The sequence below is a fragment of the Nerophis lumbriciformis genome, linkage group LG12 (genome assembly GCF_033978685.3).
Source record: "Nerophis lumbriciformis linkage group LG12, RoL_Nlum_v2.1, whole genome shotgun sequence".
Taxonomy (NCBI): Eukaryota; Metazoa; Chordata; class Actinopteri; order Syngnathiformes; family Syngnathidae; genus Nerophis; species Nerophis lumbriciformis.
This window is the reverse complement of record NC_084559.2, coordinates 12,982,031-13,001,737: the sequence shown is the minus strand read 5'-3', so window position 1 is coordinate 13,001,737 and position 19,707 is coordinate 12,982,031. Positions and strand designations below refer to the sequence as shown.

Sequence of the window (19,707 nt, the reverse complement as noted above, 5' to 3'; positions counted from 1 at the left end):
AGAGGAGCCAGATGAGGTGGTTCGGGCATCTGGTCAGGATGCCACCCGAACGCCTCCCTAGGGAGGTGTTTAGGGCACGTCCGACCGGTAGGAGGCCGCGGGGAAGACCCAGGACACGTTGGGAAGACTATGTCTCCCGGCTGGCCTGGGAACGCCTCGGGGTCCCCCGGTAGGAGCTGGATGAAGTGGCTGGGGAGAGGGAAGTCTGGGCTTCCCTGCTTAGGCTGCTGCCCCCGCGACCCGACCTCGGATAAGCGGAAGAAGATGGATGGATGGATGGAAGTTTGTGAACCTACTCAGTGGCCTAGTGGTTGGAGTGTCCGCCCTGAGATCGGTAGGTCGTGAGTTCAAACCCCGGCCGAGTCATACCAAAGACTATAAAAATGGGAGCCATTACCTCCCTGCTTGGCACTCAGCATCAAGGGTTGGAACTGGGAGGTTAAATCACCAAAAGTGATTCCCGGGCACGGCCACCGCTGCTGCTCACTGCTCCCCTCACCTCCCAGGAGGGTGGAACAAGGGGATGGGTCAAATGCAGAGGACAAATTTCACCACACTTAGTGTGTGTGTGACAATCATTGGTACTTGAACTTAACTTAAGGCGTAATGTTAACCAAATCTTGGGCAAAGTTCTGGTGAAGATGTTCATCAAAAACTGAATCGTACAAAAATGTAGGTACACTTTATGACTGCAGAGACTTTGGACAGAATTAAAAAGGGCAACATTGTCTCTCTAAGCACTGCAGTCAATTGTAGCTTCTCTTACTATTCAAATACTGTGATGAAAACTAAAAACCTTTCTCAATTGATATGTTCTAATTGTGTGAAATATTCAACCGAGACCACATGTCCAGGAGGGTAAAATAAAACGTGTTCAAATAACAATCAACGGTGAAGTCAAACTTCCCGGAGGAGAGATAACAGGGATGGATATTTCAACCCAAAAAACACTGTCAGGAACTATCATTTCTGCAATGATGAGCTGAACAAAGTGATTAAAGGTATGAAGGGGGAGGCAGGACGGTACCTTTGATGTCGGCGAGCGCCGTCACGCCGCAAGTAGAATGAGGAAGACGAGGCTCGGAGAGGTTGGACTGAATTGCTGCGTCTCGCAGGGGAGATCTGCCAGAGTCAATGACATTGAAAATGACATTGAATAGAAGTATGCAGACAACCAGCTGACTTTGACATTTGTCATGAAACACTTTTTTTTTAAATACCAGCAATGCTTGCTGTAGTTCCAGCATAATACAATCACAATCCATCCATCCATTTTCTTCCGCTTATCCGAGGTCTAAGCCTAATCAGAGAAGCCCAGACTTCCCTCTCCCCAGCCACTTCGTCCAGCTCCTCCCAGAGGATCCCGAGGCGTTCCCAGGCCATCCAGGAGACATAGTCTTCCCAACCTGTCCTGGGTCTTCCCCGTGGCTTCCTGCCAGTCGGACGTGCCCTAAACACCTCCCTAGGGAGGCGTTCCGGTGGCATCCTGAGTAGATGCCCGAACCACCTCATCTGGCTCCTCTCCATGTAGAGGAGCAGCGGATTTACTTTGAGCTCCTCCCGGATGACAGAGCTTCTCACCCTATCTCTAAGGGAGAGCCCCGCCACCCGGGAAAGGAAACTAATTTCGACCGCTTGTACCCGTGATCTTGTCCTTTCGGTCATAACCCAAAGCTCATGACCATAGGTGAGGATGGGAACGTAGATCGACCGGTAAATTGAGAGCTTCGCCTTCCGGCTCAGCTCCTTCTTCACCACAACAGATCGATACAGCGTCTGCATTACTGAAGACGCCGCACCGATCCGCCTGTCGATCTCACGATCCACTCTTCCCTCACTCGTGAGCAAGACTCCGAGGTACTTGAACTCCTCCACTTGGGGCAAGATCTCCTCCGCAACTTGGAGATGGCACTCCACCCTTTCTCGGGCGAAAACAATGGACTGGGACTTGGCGGTGCTGTTTCTCATCCCATAGGTGAGGATGGGAACGTAGATCGACCGGTAAATTGAGAGCTTCGCCTTCCGGCTCAGCTCCTTCTTCACCACAACGGATCGATACAGCGTTCGCATTACTGAAGACGCCGCACCGATCCGCCTGTCGATCTCACGATCCACTCTTCCCCCACTCGTGAGCAAGACTCCTAGGTACTTGAACTCCTCCATTTGGGGTAAGATCTCCTCCCCAACTTGGAGATGGCACTCCACCCTTTCCCAGGCGAGAACCATGGACTGGGACTTGGAGGTGCTGTTTCTCATCCCATAGGTGAGGATGGAAACGAAGATCGACTGGTAAATTGAGAGCTTCGCCTTCCGGCTCAGCTCCTTCTTCACCACAACGGATCGATACAGCGTCCGCATTAGTGAAGACGCCGCACCGATCCGCCTGTCGATCTCACCATCCACTCTTCCCTCACTCGTGAGCAAGACTCCTAGGTACTTGAACTCCTCCACTTGGGGCAAGATCTCCTCCGCAACTTGGAGATGGCACTCCACCCTTTCCCAGGCGAGAACCATGTACTCGAACTTGGAGGTGCTGTTTCTCATCCCATAGGTGAGGATGGGAACGTAGATCGACCGGTAAATTGAGAGCTTCGCCTTCCGGCTCAGCTCCTTCTTCACCACAACAGATCGATACAGCGTCCGCATTATTGAAGACGCCGCACCGATCCGCCTGTCGATCTCACCATCCACTCTTCCCCCACTCGTGAGCAAGACTCCTAGGTACTTGAACTCCTCCATTTGGGGTAATATCTCCTCCCCAACATGGAGATGGCACTCCCCCCTTTCCCAGGCGAGAACCATGGACTCGAACTTGGAGGTGCTGTTTCTCATCCCATAGGTGAGGATGGGAACGTAGATCGACCGGTAAATTGAGAGGTTTGCCTTCCGGCTCAGCTCCTTCTTCACCACAACGGATCGATACACCGTCCGCATTACTGAAGACGCCGCACCGATCCGCCTGTCGATCTCACGATCCAGTCTTCCCCCACTCGTGAGCAAGACTCCTAGGTACTTGAACTCCTCCACTTGGGGCAAGATCTCCTCCGCAACTTGGAGATGGCACTCCACCCTTTCTCGGGCGAGAACAATGGACTGGGACTTGGAGGTCATGTTTCTCATCCCATAGGTGAGGATGGGAACGTAGATCGACCGGTAAATTGAGAGCTTCGCCTTCCGGCTCAGCTCCTTCTTCACCATAACGGATCGATACAGCGTCCGCATTACTGAAGACGCCACACCGATCCGCCTGTCGTTCTCACGATCCACTCTTCTTTCACTCGTGAGCAAGACTCCTAGGTACTTGAACTCCTCCACTTGGGGCAAGATCTCCTCCGCAACTTGGAGATGGCACTCCACCCTTTCTCAGGCGAGAACAATGGACTGGGACTTGGAGGTGCTGTTTCTCATCTCATAGGTGAGGATGGGAACGTAGATCGACCGGTAAATTGAGAGCTTCGCCTTCCGGCTCAGCTCCTTCTTCACCACAACGGATCGATACAGCGTCCGCATTACTGAGGACGCCGCAGCGATCCGCCTGTCGATCTCACGATCCACTCTTCCCCCACTCGTGAGCAAGACTCCTAGGTACTTGAACTCCTCCATTTGGGGTAATATCTCCTCCCCAACTTGGAGATGGCACTCCATCCTTTCCCAGGCGAGAACCATGGACTCGAACTTGGAGGTGCTGTTTCTCATCCCATAAGTGAAGATGGGAACGTAGATCGACCGGTAAATTGAGAGGTTTGCCTTCCGGCTCAGCTCCTTCTTCACCACAACGGATCGATACACCGTCCGCATTACTGAAGACGCCGCACCGATCCGCCTGTCGATCTCACGATCCAGTCTTCCCCCACTCGTGAGCAAGACTCCTAGGTACTTGAACTCCTCCACTTGGGGCAAGATCTCCTCCGCAACTTGGAGATGGCACTCCACCCTTTCTCGGGCGAGAACAATGGACTGGGACTTGGAGGTCATGTTTCTCATCCCATAGGTGAGGATGGGAACGTAGATCGACCGGTAAATTGAGAGCTTCGCCTTCCGGCTCAGCTCCTTCTTCACCACAACGGATCGATACAGCGTCCGCATTACTGAAGACGCCGCACCGATCCGCCTGTCGTTCTCACGATCCACTCTTCTTTCACTCGTGAGCAAGACTCCTAGGTACTTGAACTCCTCCACTTGGGGCAAGATCTCCTCCGCAACTTAGAGATGGCACTCCACCCTTTCTCGGGCGAGAACAATGGACTGGGACTTGGAGGTGCTGTTTCTCATCCCATAGGTGAGGATGGGAACGTAGATCGACCGGTAAATTGAGAGCTTCGCCTTCCGGCTCAGCTCCTTCTTCACCACAACGGATCGATACAGCGTCCGCATTACCGAAGACGCCGTACCGATCTGCCTGTCGATCTCACGATCCACTCTTTCCCCACTCGTGAACAAGACTCCTAGGTACTTGAACTCCTCCATTTGGGGTAATATCTCCTCCCCAACTTGGAGATGGCACTCCACCCTTTCTCAGGCGAGAACCATGGACTCGAACTTGGAGGTGCTGTTTCTCATCCCATAGGTGAGGATAAAAACGTAGATCGACCGGTAAATTGAGAGCTTTGCCTTGCGGCTCAGCTCATTCTTCACCACAACAGATCGATACAGCGTCCGCATTACTGAAGACGCCGCACCGATCCGCCTGTCGATCTCACAATCCATTCTTCCCCCACTCGTGAGCAAGACTCCTAGGTACTTGAACTCCTCCATTTGGGGTAATATCTCCTCCCCAACTTGGAGATGGGACTCCACCCTTTCCCAGGCGAGAACCATGGACTCGAACTTGGAGGTGCTGTTTCTCATCCCATAGGTGAGGATGGGAACATAGATCGACCGGTAAATTGAGAGGTTTGCCTTACGGCTCAGCTCCTTCTTCACCGCAACGGATCGATACAGCGTCCGCATTACTGAAGACACCTGTCGATCTAACGATCCACTCTTCCCTCACTCGTGAACAAGACTCCAAGGTATTTTAACTCCTCCACTTGGGGCAGGGTCTCCTCCCCAACCCGGAGATGGCACTCCACCCTTTTCCGGGTGAGAACCATGGACTCGGACTTGGAGGTTCTGATTCTCATCCCAGTCGCTTCCCAGTCGCTTCACACTCGGCTGCGAACCGATCCAGTGAGAGCTGAAGAACCTGGCCAGTTGAAGCCATCAGGACCACATCATCTGCAAAAAGCAGAGACCTAATCCTGCAGCCACCAAACCGGATCCCCTCAACGCCTTGACTGCGCCTAGAAATTCTGTCCATAAAAGTTATGAACAGAATCTGTCACAAAGGGCAGCCTTGAAATGTAATAGAACATCTATAACTTTCCAAAATTCTGCTCCTCCACAAACACATACAGGACTGTCTCAGATTAGAATATTGTGATAAAGTTCTTTATTTTCTGTAATGCAATTAAAAAAACAAAAATGTCATACATTCTGGATTCATTACACATCAACTGAAATATTGCAAGCCTTTTATTATTTTAATATTGCTGATTGTGGCATACAGCTTAAGAAAACTCAAAAATCCCATCTCAAAAAATTTGAATATTTCCTCAGACCAAGTAAAAAAAAAAAAAGATTTATAACAGCAAAACAAAATCAAACATTTGAAAATGTCAATTAATGCACTCAGAACTTGGTTTGGGAATCCTTTTGCACGGGTTACTGCATCAATGCGGCGTGGCATGGAGGCAATCAGCCTGTGGCATTGCTGAGGTGTTATGGATGCCCAGGTTGCTTCAATAGCGGCCTTTAGCTCATTTGCATTATTGGGTTTGGTGTCTTTCAGGTTCTTCTTCACAATACCCCACAAATTCTCTATGGGGTTTAGGTCAAGGGAGTTGGCAGGCCAATCGAGGACAGTAATGCCATGGTCAGTACACCAGTTACTGGTGGTTTTGGCACTGTGGGCAGGTGCCAGATCATGCTGGAAAAGGAAATCATCATCTCCATAGAGCTTTTCAACAGATGGAAGCAGGTGAAAGCTACTTTTTAGAGGCGGTATAGTACCGAATATTATTAATTAGTATCGCGGGGGCGGTACCTCTGGATTGGCAGACCGGGGTGGTGGTTCCTCTCTTTAAGAAGGAGAACCGGAGGGTGTGTTCTAACTATCGTGGGATCACACTCCTCAGCCTTCCCGGTAAGGTCTATTCAGGTGTACTGGAGAGGAGGCTACGCCGGATAGTCGAACCTCGGATTCAGGAGGACCAGTGTGGTTTTCGTCCTGGTCGTGGAACTGTGGACCAGCTCTATACTCTCGGCAGGGTCCTTGAGGGTGCATGGGAGTTTGCCCAACCAGTCTACATGTGCTTTGTGGACTTGGAGAAGGCATTTGACCGTGTCCCTCGGGAAGTCCTGTGGGGAGTGCTCAGAGAGTATGGGGTATCGGACTGTCTGATTTTGGAGGTCCGCTCCCTGTATGATCAGTGTCAGAGCTTGGTCCGCATTGCCGGCAGTAAGTCGGACACGTTTCCAGTGAGGGTTGGACTCCGCCAAGGCTGCCCTTTGTCACCGATTCTGTTCATAACTTTTATGGACAGAATTTCTAGGCGCAGTCAAGGCGTTGAGGGGATCCGGTTTGGTGGCTGCAGGATTAGGTCTCTGCTTTTTGCAGATGATGTGGTCCTGATGGCTTCATCTGGCCAGGATCTTCAGCTCTCGCTGGATCGGTTCGCAGCCGAGTGTGAAGCGACTGGGATGAGAATCAGCACCTCCAAGTCCGAGTCCATGGTTCTCGCCCGGAAAAGGGTGGAGTGCCATCTCCGGGTTGGGGAGGAGACCCTGCCCCAAGTGGAGGAGTTCAAGTACCTCGGAGTCTTGTTCACGAGTGAGGGAAGAGTGGATCGTGAGATCGACCGGCGGATCGGTGCGGCATCTTCAGTAATGCGGACGCTGTATCGATCCGTTGTGGTGAAGAAGGAGCTGAGCCGGAAGGCAAAGCTCTCAATTTACCGGTCGATCTACGTTCCCATCCTCACCTATGGTCATGAGCTTTGGGTTATGACCGAAAGGACAAGATCACGGGTACAAGCGGCCGAAATGAGCTTCCTCCGCCGGGTGGCAGGGCTCTCCCTTAGAGATAGGGTGAGAAGCTCTGTCATCCGGGAGGAGCTCAAAGTAAAGCCGCTGCTCCTCCACAACGAGAGGAGCCAGATGAGGTGGTTTGGGCATCTGGTCAGGATGCCACCCGATCGCCTCCCTCGGGAGGTGTTTAGGGCACGTCCGACCGGTAGGAGGCCACGGGGAAGACCCAGGACACGTTGGGAAGACTGGGAACGCCTCGGGATCCCCCGGGAGGAGCTGGACGAAGTGGCTGGGGAGAGGGAAGTCTGGGCTTCCCTGCTTAGGCTGCTGCCCCCGCGACCCGACCTCGGATAAGCGGAAGAAGATGGATGGATGGATGGAGTATCGCGGTACTATACCAATACCGGTACAACTCTACTGAGTACTTAAATAGTTGCTTTTGTAATTATTTGATTAACATTTTTGGGCTACTCCACCCACCTCTGGGTAACATGTGGCGATTGACCATCCACCACTATCACCCCACGGTCCTGTATACACAGCTGCCCTTGAGCAAGGCACCTCTAACCCATTTTTTTTTTTTTTTTTACAACTTGGATTTACTGCAAAAACGGTTTCAAAAATGTGATGCATACTTTTTTTGAGCTTTAAACCACTGGAATTGAAATAAGTATAATGATTGTTGGTCTGTGCCGTTTCAAATACTGAATAATGAAATGATGCAAATAGTATTACTGCAGCAGCTTTAAGACTTTTTCATGTCCTCCGTGGAATTTCATGTTGTTACAACAGACGTGCTTTGCTGACAAAATAAATACAAAAAAAACATTCAAAAATACCGTATTCCCCAAGGCAACCCTTTTCATTTCTACAACAATAATTTAAAGGGGAACATTATCACCAGACCTATGTAAGCGTCAATATATACCTTGATGTTGCAGAAAAAAGACCACATATTTTTTAACCGATTTCCGAACTCTAAATGGGTGAATGTGGGCGAATTAAACGCCTTTCTATTATTCGTCACATCGGGAAGCAATCCGCCATTTTCTCAAACACCGAGTCAAATCAGCTCTGTTATTTTCCGTTTTTTCGACTGTTTTCCGTACCTTGTGTCAGAGTTTGTAGGACACGAACCCCAAGATGCAGAGAAGGCGGAAGGCGTTGTGCAAGAAAACATGATTTAATTATACACTAAGGCAAAACAACAAACGAAAGGGTAACAAAAGGCGCGCACAAGGCGGAGAACAAACTTGGCTATGAACTAAAATAGCACAGAGGCTAACTGTGGACAAGAAACCAAAAACACTTACTGTGACACGAAGGAACTAGGACATGAGCAGAGTGAAACAAAAGTAGACAGAGCTACAACGACAAGTATTAAGAACAACGACACGACAGGTAGGAACGACAATGATCCAGCAGTGACTGGAGGGTAGGGCAGGTATAAATAGCAGCTGGCTGATTGACACCAGGTGTGGCCAGGTGCCAATCAGCCACAGCTGAAGGGACACAGCACTCAGGGAGAAACAGGAAACAGAACCAAAATAAGAGCGTTGACAGGAAATGACAGAGGAAAAACTAAAACTTGACCAAACTGTCAGGGACAAGCCTGACACCTTGGAGACATCATGCCTCGTCGGTGTGTTGTCGGAGGGTGTAACAACACGAACAGGGATTCAAGTTGCACCAGTGGCTCAAAGATGCGAAAGTGGCAAGAAATTGGACGTTTGTTCCGCACACTTTACCGGCGAAAGCTATGCTACGACAGAGATGGCAAGAGTGTGTGGATATCCTGCGACACTCAAAGCAGATGCATTTCCAACGATAAAGTCAAAGGAATCTGCCGCCAGACCCCCATTGAATCTTCCGGAGTGTGTGAGCAATTCAGGGACAAAGGACCTCGGTAGCACGGCAAGCGATGGCGGCAGTTTGTTCCCGCAGACGAGCGAGCTAAACCCCCTGGATGTCTTGGGTCACACCGTCCCTTAAACTGGACAGATCAGCTTTCAGGAAAAGAGCGCGGATGAGGGTATGTCTACAGAATATATTAATTGATGTAAATTGGGCTGTCTGCACTCTCAAAGTGCATGTTGTTGCCAAATGTATTTCATATGCTGTAAACCTAGTTCATAGTTGTTAGTTTCCTTTAATGCCAAACAAACACATACCAATCGTTGGTTAGAAGTCGATCGCCGAATTCGTCCTCGCTTTCTCCCGTGTCGCTGGCTGTCGTGTCGTTTTCGTCGGTTTCGCTTGCATACGGTTCAAACCGATATGGCTCAATAGCTTCAGTTTCTTCTTCAATTTCGTTTTCGCTACCTGCCTCCACACTACAACCATCCGTTTCAATACATGCGTAATCTGTTGAATCGCTTAAGCGCTGAAATCCGAGTCTGAATCCGAGCTAATGTCGCTATAGCTTGCTGTTCTTTCCGCCATGTTTGTTTGTGTTGGCTTCACTATGTGACGTCACAGGAAAATATAACGATGGTTAAAATCAGGCACTTTGAAGCTTTTTTTAGGGATATTGCGTGATGGGTAAAATTTTGAAAAAAACTTCAAAAAATATAATAAGCCACTGGGAACTGATTTTTAATGGTTTTAACCATTCTGAAATTGTGATAATGTTCCCCTTTAACCATACTTGCCAACCTTGAGACCTCCAATTTCGGGGGGTGGGTGCGGGGGGCGTGGTTGGGTTGGGGGCGTGGTTAAGAGGGGAGGAGTATATTTACAGCTAGAATTCACCAAGTCAAGTATTTCATATATATATATATATATATATATATATATATATATATATATATATATATATATATATATATATATATATATATATATATATATATATATATATATCCCCGCGACCCCGAAGGGAATAAGCGGTAGAAAATGGATGGATGGATATATATATATATATATATATATATATATATATATATATATATATATATATAATAAATATAATAAGGTACAGAACAATCAAATTGACTTTCAGTGAATTCTAGCTATATATATATATATATATATATATATATATATATATATATATATATATATATATATATATATATATATATATATATATATATAAAAAATAAAAGAAATACTTGAATTTCAGTGTTCATTTATTTACTCATATACACACACATAACACTCATCTACTCATTGTTGAGTTAAGGGTTGAATTGTCCATCCTTGTTCTATTCGCTGTCACTATCTTTCTAACCATGCTGAACACCCTCTCTGATGATGCATTGATGTGTGGCACGCACAAAAGTGCTTTCATCAAATGCACTAGATGGCAGTATTGTCCTGTTTAAGAGTCTCACAACATTGCTGTTTACGGCAGACAGACTGCTTTACTGTAGACGTTGTTTATATTGTGGGAAAGCGGACTCAGGTCCGCATGGAGCTGTAGGGGGCGTGGCCTCCAGCTCCGCCTGAATTTCGGGAGATTTTCGGGAGAAAATTTGTCCCGGGAGGTTTTCGGGAGAGGCGCTGAATTTCGGGAGTCTCCCGGAAAATCCGGGAGGGTTGGCAAGTATGCCTTTAACTTAATATTGACACTGTAACAGGCAGCATCACCTTTGCTTTCCTGTTGCAGTGTCTCAGGAATATACACATCACAGGAGAGAAAAATACTGAGGACAATGTGTGACACAAAGCGACAACACAAAATTGCTCGTGATGATTCGTACCATGGGATGAATTATTCTGCCTTCCACCGCTTTGATGACCATGAACAAAAACAGTTGGCAGGCAAAAAAAGCAGAATCAACTGTTTGCTTGCACGCTTCACCATGACCAGATGTGTTGCCAAATTAGGAAACGAATGAATGGACGCATACAGATCTCCTCTTAGGTAAAACAACACCTCCAACTGTGGCGTCATATATATATAAATAAGTAAATATTTTTCACACAGTTAGCTGTTCAAATATTTAAGAAGAACATGTGCATCATTTGCAAAAAAAAAAAGTGTGCAGGAGTTTGTGATGCAATATCAGTATTTGCATCTGGAACTGAGGAGCTCAGAGAGTTTTCGCACAGCATCTGTGAAAAGTTTTGGTCGCTATTTAAAACCAATTTTTATGTTTTTGTTTGGTAACTGATGAAAATGCGATTGAAAAATGGGTTGACAGGCACCGTTTGTGAACAATTAAGGTATGCAAATAAACATTTTGTACCTGTATGTATCTGCGACTTAATTATGGTCCGGTGCGGCTAATATATGCAAACATATTTATTTCTTCCAAAATAATTAGACTTATACTTAGACAAACTGTATTGTTCCACAAGGGAAATTGTTCCACACAGTAGCTCAGTTACAAAGGATGGAAAGGGTAAGGATGGAAAGGATAATGCAGGTATAAAGTAGACTAAAAATGTACCATAGTACATACTTGCCAACCTTGAGACCTCCGATTTCGGGAGGTCGGGGGTGGGGCAGGGCGGGGTTGGGGTTGTGGTTAAGAGGGGAGGAGTATATTGACAGCTAGAATTCCCCAAGTCATATATATATATATATATATATATATATATATATATATATATATGTATATATATATATATATCTACATCCTGAAAATAAACAAATAAAACTGTGTTTAGATAATTGATACTTCAAACTTGCATAAATAAATATTAAGGAATATAACATAACTTGGCTTCTGAGAGCTTCAAAATGTAATGAATAAAATGCTAAAGTTGTTGATAAACAAGCAATTATTTTAATAATTAAATATGGTCATTTTAAATGAATTATTATGATCATTTAAAATTAATTATTTCAAATATGTTTATTTTAATGTATAATTCTAATGCCTGGATGTAATAAGGAGTCAGAAAAAATACAATTAATTTTGATGTTTTTAGCAAAATATAGTAAAAATGTATTTCGTTTTTTCTTTTTTTTAATTAATAAATATATTTATCTTTAGGTAAGATAAACATAATAATACAATTTATCTCTTGTCTGGATGATTTAGTTCTTGTCACCCTGTTGTCCTCCTGTCTGAAAAAAGGATGTCCTCATTCAGGTCCGCATGGAGCTGGAGGGGGCGTGGCCTCCAGCTCCGGCTGAGAATCGGGAGATTTTCGGGAGAATATTTGTCCCCGGGAGGTTTTCGGGAGAGGCGCTGAATTTCGGGAGTCTCCCGGAAAATTCGTGAGGGTTGGCAAGTATGCCATAGTAGTAACATAAAATATTAAATATATGTAATATTAACATATTGTATATACAGTATATAATATATACAGATATATTATGTTATATTATATTATATTTTTATATAATATATACAATATATAACAATTACCATGTACAATATTCAGTGTTGGGTTAGTTACTGAAAACCAGTGACTAGTTACAGTTACTAGTTACTTTATTTCAAAAGTAACTCAGTTACTAACTCAGTTACTTACACCAAAAAGTAATGCGTTACTGTGAAAAGTAACTATTTAGTTACTTCTTTTTTTCCCCTTTTTTTTTTAAGGCTCCCATTAATGCCCTTTTAGCCTTCATTTCATTTATTGCACTGGAGAATAATACAATGTGTTGATCAACTTGACATGCATTTGCATCACTGAACTCAGTATAAAATACTTCACTTTCAGTGAATTCTAGCTATATATATATATATATATATATATATGTATATATATATATATTTATTTTATTATATATATATTAGAGATGCGCGGTTTGCGGGCACAACCGCGGAGTCCGCGGATTATCCGCGGATCGGGCGGATGAAATTTTAAAAAATTAGATTTTATCCGCGGGTCGGGTCGGGTCGGGTCGGGTCGGGCGGTTGAAATAAAAAAAAAATTAGATTTTAAATAGATTCAGGCGGGTGGCAGTTAAACCAATTCAGAAATATATATACATAGTTAAATGTTGTTACCCACATACGAAAAACGAGCAGGCACCTGCAGCATATGCCACAACAGAAGAAAAAAAAAAAAAGAGATGGACACTTTTACGGAGCGGAGAAGGGACGCCTCGCCGGGGTCCGGGACCGAGGCCCCTTCCCCCGAGGGGGCCCCACCGGGAGCCGTAGCTGAGGCGATCCGCGAGAAGGGCCCGACGCACGTCCAGGGTCACCACCGCGCCCACCGCACCGTCACCCCGCCTCGTCCGCCTTCGCCGCGGCCGGCGTCAAGCGCAGCAGGTAAGCAGCTTACCTGCCCGCCACCCCCGTGGCCGGGAGCTCGTAACAGGGGTCACTCCGCGCGCTCCGCCCGCGCAGCTTACCTACCCGCCACCCCTGTTGCCGGGGGGCGTGTAACAGGGGTCACTCCGCGCGCAGTGCGCTCACGAAAGGGGTGGGGCTCACCCTGGTTGATATAGACAGCAGGACGGTGGCCATGGACGTCGGAACCCGCTAAGGAGTGTGTAACAACCCACCTGCCGAATCAACTAGCCCTGAAAATGGATGGCGCTGGAGCGTTGGGCCCATACCCGGCCGTCGCCGGCAGCGAGACGCGCTTGTAGGTGCGCTCAGCGCGGCTCCCATATGATTGCGCACTGGTGTGCGTCTGGGTCGTGACAGCGTGGCACGCGAATGTCTGTGCTGTATTGGATCAGTCTCCTTTCTTTAACAGGCAAAAGCTTTATAACCTCACTAATGCCTTGCATCGTCTATATTAGATATATAACAACGGGCGGGTGAGGGCGGATGGCGGGCGGGTTCGGTTCTGATCAAATGTTACATCGGGTGGATGGCGGATGGTTGACGACTTTCTGATGCGGTTGCGGATGAAATAATTGCCTATCCGCGCATCTCTAATATATATATATATATATATATATATATATATATATATATATATATATATGAAATACTTGACTTGGTGAATTCTAGCTGTAAATATACTCCTCCCCTCTTAGCCACGCCCCCAACCACGCCCCCGCCCCACCAAATCGGAGGTCTCAAGGTTGGCAAGTATGGTACACACGTGCGAGTGGGACAATTGCATATTCTGTCACGACTTGTTCCCCTTCAACCCACATTGTTTGGAGAAGGCTCCAGAGTAATTCAGCGATTAATAATGAACGACGAGTGAGGCTCATGTCGCCTGCAATGTTGAAGACAACTCGACGGAGGGAATATGCGAGGTGTGAAGGAAAAGATCGCATGAGCTTGTCATCCCTCTTCTCTTGTCTTTTTAACATTTGATATATATATTTATATATAGCTGTGGCTCATACTTCCATACCATCCCCTCACTCGCTTCAGCTTTTCCTCACATATGGAACACTTTGACGCCTCACCGTCATAAAACGGAATTTCACGCAATTATTCCGGGCAGTTTGGAGCACACCTCGTTCCCTCCAAAGCCCCAGACGGCTCTATATTGCCAGGTAACACTTTTCAGCGGGAAGCAGAGTGAGGGTTGAGGAAAAAAAAAAAATAGTCTCTTGCAAATGCTTTGTGTGTGCGAGCGTGCGTCTTGAGAGAGCAGCGCTAATTGCTTCTTGCAAGAGAACATTACAGACCATCATCATTAGTGCCCACAAACAGACAGGCGAGTGTGATAAGAGGGAATGAAGAAGCGTTTTTACAATTGTGTGGTCATTCCGTACCGCTGACCTTGGATTGTATTCTCTGCATCACCAATGGAGTGGGATTTTTTTTTATTATGAGCGAAAACACATCACAATGAGATGGTAAAGTAAATACCATAAAGGTAAAGTAAATGTTAAAAATCTACTGTATATCACAATATATTATTTGGCATATAAACGATAATGCTTATGGTATTACCTTATTTCATACTTGCCAACCTTGAGACCTCCGATTTCGGGAGGTGTGGGGTGGGGGGCGTGGTCGGGGTGGGGCTGGGGCGTGGTTGGGGGCGTGGCTAAGAGAGGAGGAGTATGTTTGCAGCTAGAATTCACCAAGTCAAGTATTTCATATGTATATATATATATATATATATATTGTCATGTCTGTGTAATCATGTTTTGTTTTAAGTCATGTTTTGTTTAGTTATAGGACTCTTTAGTTTCTGTCTTTTCACTCCCTTGTCTTGTTTCCATGATTACCCCATTAGTTTCACCTGTTCCACGTTTGGACTCATTGTGCACTCTTGTTTGTCACCATAGCAACCATTAGTTTTCACCTGTCACTTCACGTTTTGAGTCACGCACCTGTTTTTGTTAATCATGTCCATAGTATTTAAGTTCATTCTTCTCAGTTTGTCGTTCTGACGACCCCCCCCACGTTTATGCTCTGTCCATTCTTTCCATGTCCATTCTTCATGCAACTATTTTTGTCCAAGCCAAGTAAGTTTTTGTTCCATGTTTATAGTCTTTTTGGTTTCATAGTTTGTTCTCCGCCATTGTGCGTGCTTTTCGTTTGTACTTTTTTGCTATAGTCTTTTGGTTTCATAGTTTATTCTCCGCCACTGTGCGCACTTTTCGTTTGCACTTTTTTTTGATATATTAAATAAATCATGTACCTTCATTCCCGTCTCGCCCGTGCCAACTTTCCGTTGCATCCCGGAAAAGCAATCACCCAGGACCAAGTCATGACACATATATATATATATATATATATATATATATATATATATATAAGAAATACTTGACTTTCAGTGAATTCTAGCTATATATATAATTATTTTATTATATATATATATATATATATATATATATATATATATATATATATATATATATATATATAAATAAAAGAAATACTTGAATTTCAGTGTTCATTTATTTACACATATACACACACATAGCACTCATCTACTCATTGTTGAGTTAAGGGTTGAATTGTCCATCCTTGTTCTATTCTCTGTCACTATTTTTCTAACCATGCTGAACACCCTTTCGCAGGTACCCAGAAAGGTTTCGAGTACCACCAAAAAAAACGGAATCTCTGAAGACAGTATAAAAATCTGTGTTAAAGGTGTACAAATACTGTTTGTATAATAAGCATGTTATTGTTTACAAATGAGGGTTAAAAGTTCAGTACTAAAAAAAAAAGAAGAATGTGGCTTAAGGACATATTTCCTGAGTTTATAAATATAATATAAATTTTAAACAAAAAAGGAAAAAATATTTTGTGACATTAGTAGTATCGACTAGATACGCTACTGTACTTGGTATCATTACAGTGGATGTTAGGTGTAGATCCACCAATGGCGTTTGTTTACATTGTGTGTAGTGAAGCATGTTTAGCTATTCCTCGTCCTGCAGGGATGACACTTGTAAGAAACATACTTTATTTGTTGCCATGGAGACAAGGATTAGTGATTTAGAAGTAGCTAAAAAAAACTGCAGACTGCGGCTGGACGTTAGCCGCTAGCCAGCTAGCCATGTCTTAATTAACCTCTTAAGGCCCAAGCTCATACTTGCCAACCTTGAGACCTCCGATTTCGGGGGGTGGGGGGTGGGGGGTGGGGGGGCGTGGTCGGGGTGGGGCTAAGAGGGGAGGAGTATATTTACAGCTAGAATTCATCAAGTCAAGTATTTCGTATATATATATATATAGGAAATACTTGAATTTCAGTGTTCATTTATTTACACATATACACACACATAACACTCATCTACTCATTGTTGAGTTAAGGGTTGAATTGTCCATCCTTGTTCTATTCTCTGTCACTATTTTTCTAACCATGCTGAACACCCTTTCGCAGGTACCCAGAAAGGTTTCGAGTACCACCAAAAAAACTGAATCTCTGAAGACAGTATAAAAATCTGTGTCAAAGGTGTACAAATACTGTTTGTATAATAAGCATGTTATTTTTTTACAAATGAGGGTTAAGAGTTCAGTACTTAAAAAAAAAAGAAAAGAATGTGGCTTAAGTACAGTTTTATAATTGAGCTGCTGCATTTTTTGGTTGGGTTGTTTATTTATTTTGAGTAACTTCTATACATTTCTAAAAGGGGAGGAATGTAATAGAGTGATCTATGTTTGTCTGTTGCCATCTCCTGGTGAATGTTGTCTATAGCGTACTGGGGTTACTTTTTGGTTGGCCAACGATTTACGTGGTGTTGCGCACCTGACGTCAAGTGTGTGAGTCTGTTCTGAAGTCTACAGTAAAGAGAAGTACTTCATCACCTCACCCTGGTTATTGCCTCCAACTCAATATATTACAACAACATTTCTGTTTACGGCAGACGAACTGCTTTACGGTAGAATAAAACATGACTGCTGTTGTTGTGTGTTGTTACCGCGCTGGGAGGACGTTAATGAAACTGCCTAACAATAAACCCACATAAGAAACCAAGAACTCGCCCTTGATCATTCTACAGTTATAACGTGTGTTGTGGGAAAGCGGACGTGAATACAGGCTGTTGACACGTCACTCAGGTCCGCATGGAGCTGGAGGGGGCGTGGCTTCCAGCTCCGCCTGAATTTCGGGAGATTTTCGGGAGAAAATTTGTCCCGGGAGGTTTTCGGGAGAGGCGCTGAATTTCGGGAGTCTCCCGGAAAATCCGGGAGGGTTGGCAAGTATGCCTTATTTTCCCGACTATAAGGTGCACTTAAATTCCTTTTTCTTCCCCTCAAAACTCAACAGTGCGCCTTTTTCTGTCTTGCCTCTGGTGAGGGCGGTCGCATTTTTTCCCGCTCCCTTCTTCTCCCAGCTTGCTCTCTTTGTTTTGTCTTGTCTGAACTTTTTTGAAGGCTCTTTCTTTGCGCTGTCCTCAAATCTAAACACCAGACATGGAAATGATCAGCTGGACTCTCGACGCAATTGACAAAATCTTTTCGACGAGGAAAAGAGGTTCGGGGGAGCCTGGCTGCCCTGATGGAACCATTGCTGCGGGGTACGTGAGAGATTCCTGGATAAATGGAGAATCATGTGCTTCTCAGTCCTTTCAATCGAGGACGTGGAAGACATCTACCCTTTTGAACCGAGATCGCGGGGCACCTGCTGATTGGGCTGGGCATTGCTCTGGTGTATCGTCAAATTCGTAAGACGATGGCAGCCACTCAAGGAGCCCAAAGGCTGTTCGTCGCAATGGAAAGTTTGGGCCGGGCTGTGCGATCACAGACTGTGGCGATTTCTCAACTGAATGGCAAGATGGATCACGTCATGGAGAAGCTTGCTGAAAAAAAAATTGAATATGAGAGCAGCCAGCATGGACGAATAGAACAGACAAGTCATTGTATTGTCTGCTCGCGGAAAACAAACATCCTAATCTACGATTTGACTCCCTCGAATGGCCTTGACGCTGTGAACAACAGGAACAGGCTGTTCTGAAAACACCCCCCGAGGACACCTCAACGAAACCTGGAGTTACAATAATCTATAAGACTTGTGATAAAAGCATTCATTAGCGTCTCTGTGTTGCCCTGAGGGAGAATTGGGCAAACTCTGGCTATATTCTTAAGATGATAAACATTTATTTTTGTTATATTTTTTATATGTGGTATAAAACTAAGGTCAGAGTCGAAAACGACTCCCAAAATTTTTCACTTGTAGTGATGGAGTTAAAGACGATGATTGTTCTTTTTGATATGTGTTTCTTTCTGAGGGTCTCAGCAAATAGCAAACGCTACGCACGATAACATGGATGTGCAGCAAACGAGAGTGTCTCCGTAGTCTACACGCAAAATCCTCATTGAAATAAGGCGGTCGGCACCACTTTTCAATTGTACACGCAGTCTTAGTAGATCACAACACAACACCCCCACGAATAGTGCACGCTATTTTATAGATTGCACACGTTGTTTAGCGCAAGGTATTTAGATCTTGGTAAAATCAGGCAATTTGTGTTCAAGGCAGATTATATTTCATATCTTGCCCCAAGTGGAGGAGTTCAAGTACCTCGGAGTCTTGTTCATGGGTGAGGGAAGAGTGGATCGTGAGATCGACAGGCGGATCGGTGCGGCGTCTTCAGTAATGCGGACACTGTATCGATCCGTTGTGGTGAAGAAGGAGCTGAGCCGGAAGGCAAAGCTCTCGATTTACTGGTCGATCTACGTTCCCATCCTCACCTATGGTCATGAGCTTTGGGTCATGACCGAAAGGACAAGATCACGGGTACAAGCGGCCGAAATGAGTTTCCTCTGCCGGGTGGCAGGGCTCTCCCTTAGAGATAGGGTGAGAAGCTCTGTCATCCGGGGGGAGCTCAAAGTAAAGCCGCTGCTCCTCCACATCGAGAGGAGCCAGATGAGGTGGTTCGGGCATCTGGTCAGGATGCCACCCGAACGCCTCCCTCGGGAGGTGTTTCGGGCACGTCCGACCGGTAGAAGGCCACGGGGAAGACCCAGGACACGTTGGGAAGACTATGTCTCCCGGCTGGCCTGGGAACGCCTCGGGGTCCCCCGGGAGGAGCTGGACGAAGTGGCTGGGGAGAGGGAAGTCTGGGCTTCCCTGCTTAAGCTGCTGCCCCCGCGACCCGATAAGCGGAAGAAGATGGATGGATGGATGGATACCTTGAAATAAACGGACCGATTTTTCATAAAAATGACTCCTTTGGTTCTCAAATTTTGTGTCAACACAAGCGATGGACCATGTATGTCGTTGTCTGCTTAAGCGGACCCGTTTTTAATGTAGTCATAAGACGACCGGGACTTGATTATGAATTGGTTGACTTAGAAGGGTTGTCAACACAAACGGCCTCGACCGAAACGGCTTCTGTCGTTCATCCAGGAGTAGCAACAT

General features: G+C 45.5%; 1 long non-coding RNA gene across 1 annotated transcript in view; it reads right to left on the bottom strand.

Annotated features, from left to right (window-relative positions):
- Positions 1-1,027: 1,027 nt before the first annotated feature.
- Positions 1,028-19,707, bottom strand: part of LOC140679223 (uncharacterized) — a 222,920-nt gene continuing 204,240 nt past the window's right edge. The window contains exon 3 of the long non-coding RNA XR_012050734.1: positions 1,028-1,122. This is a non-coding gene — a long non-coding RNA (uncharacterized lncRNA). The remainder of the gene's footprint in view (positions 1,123-19,707) is intronic.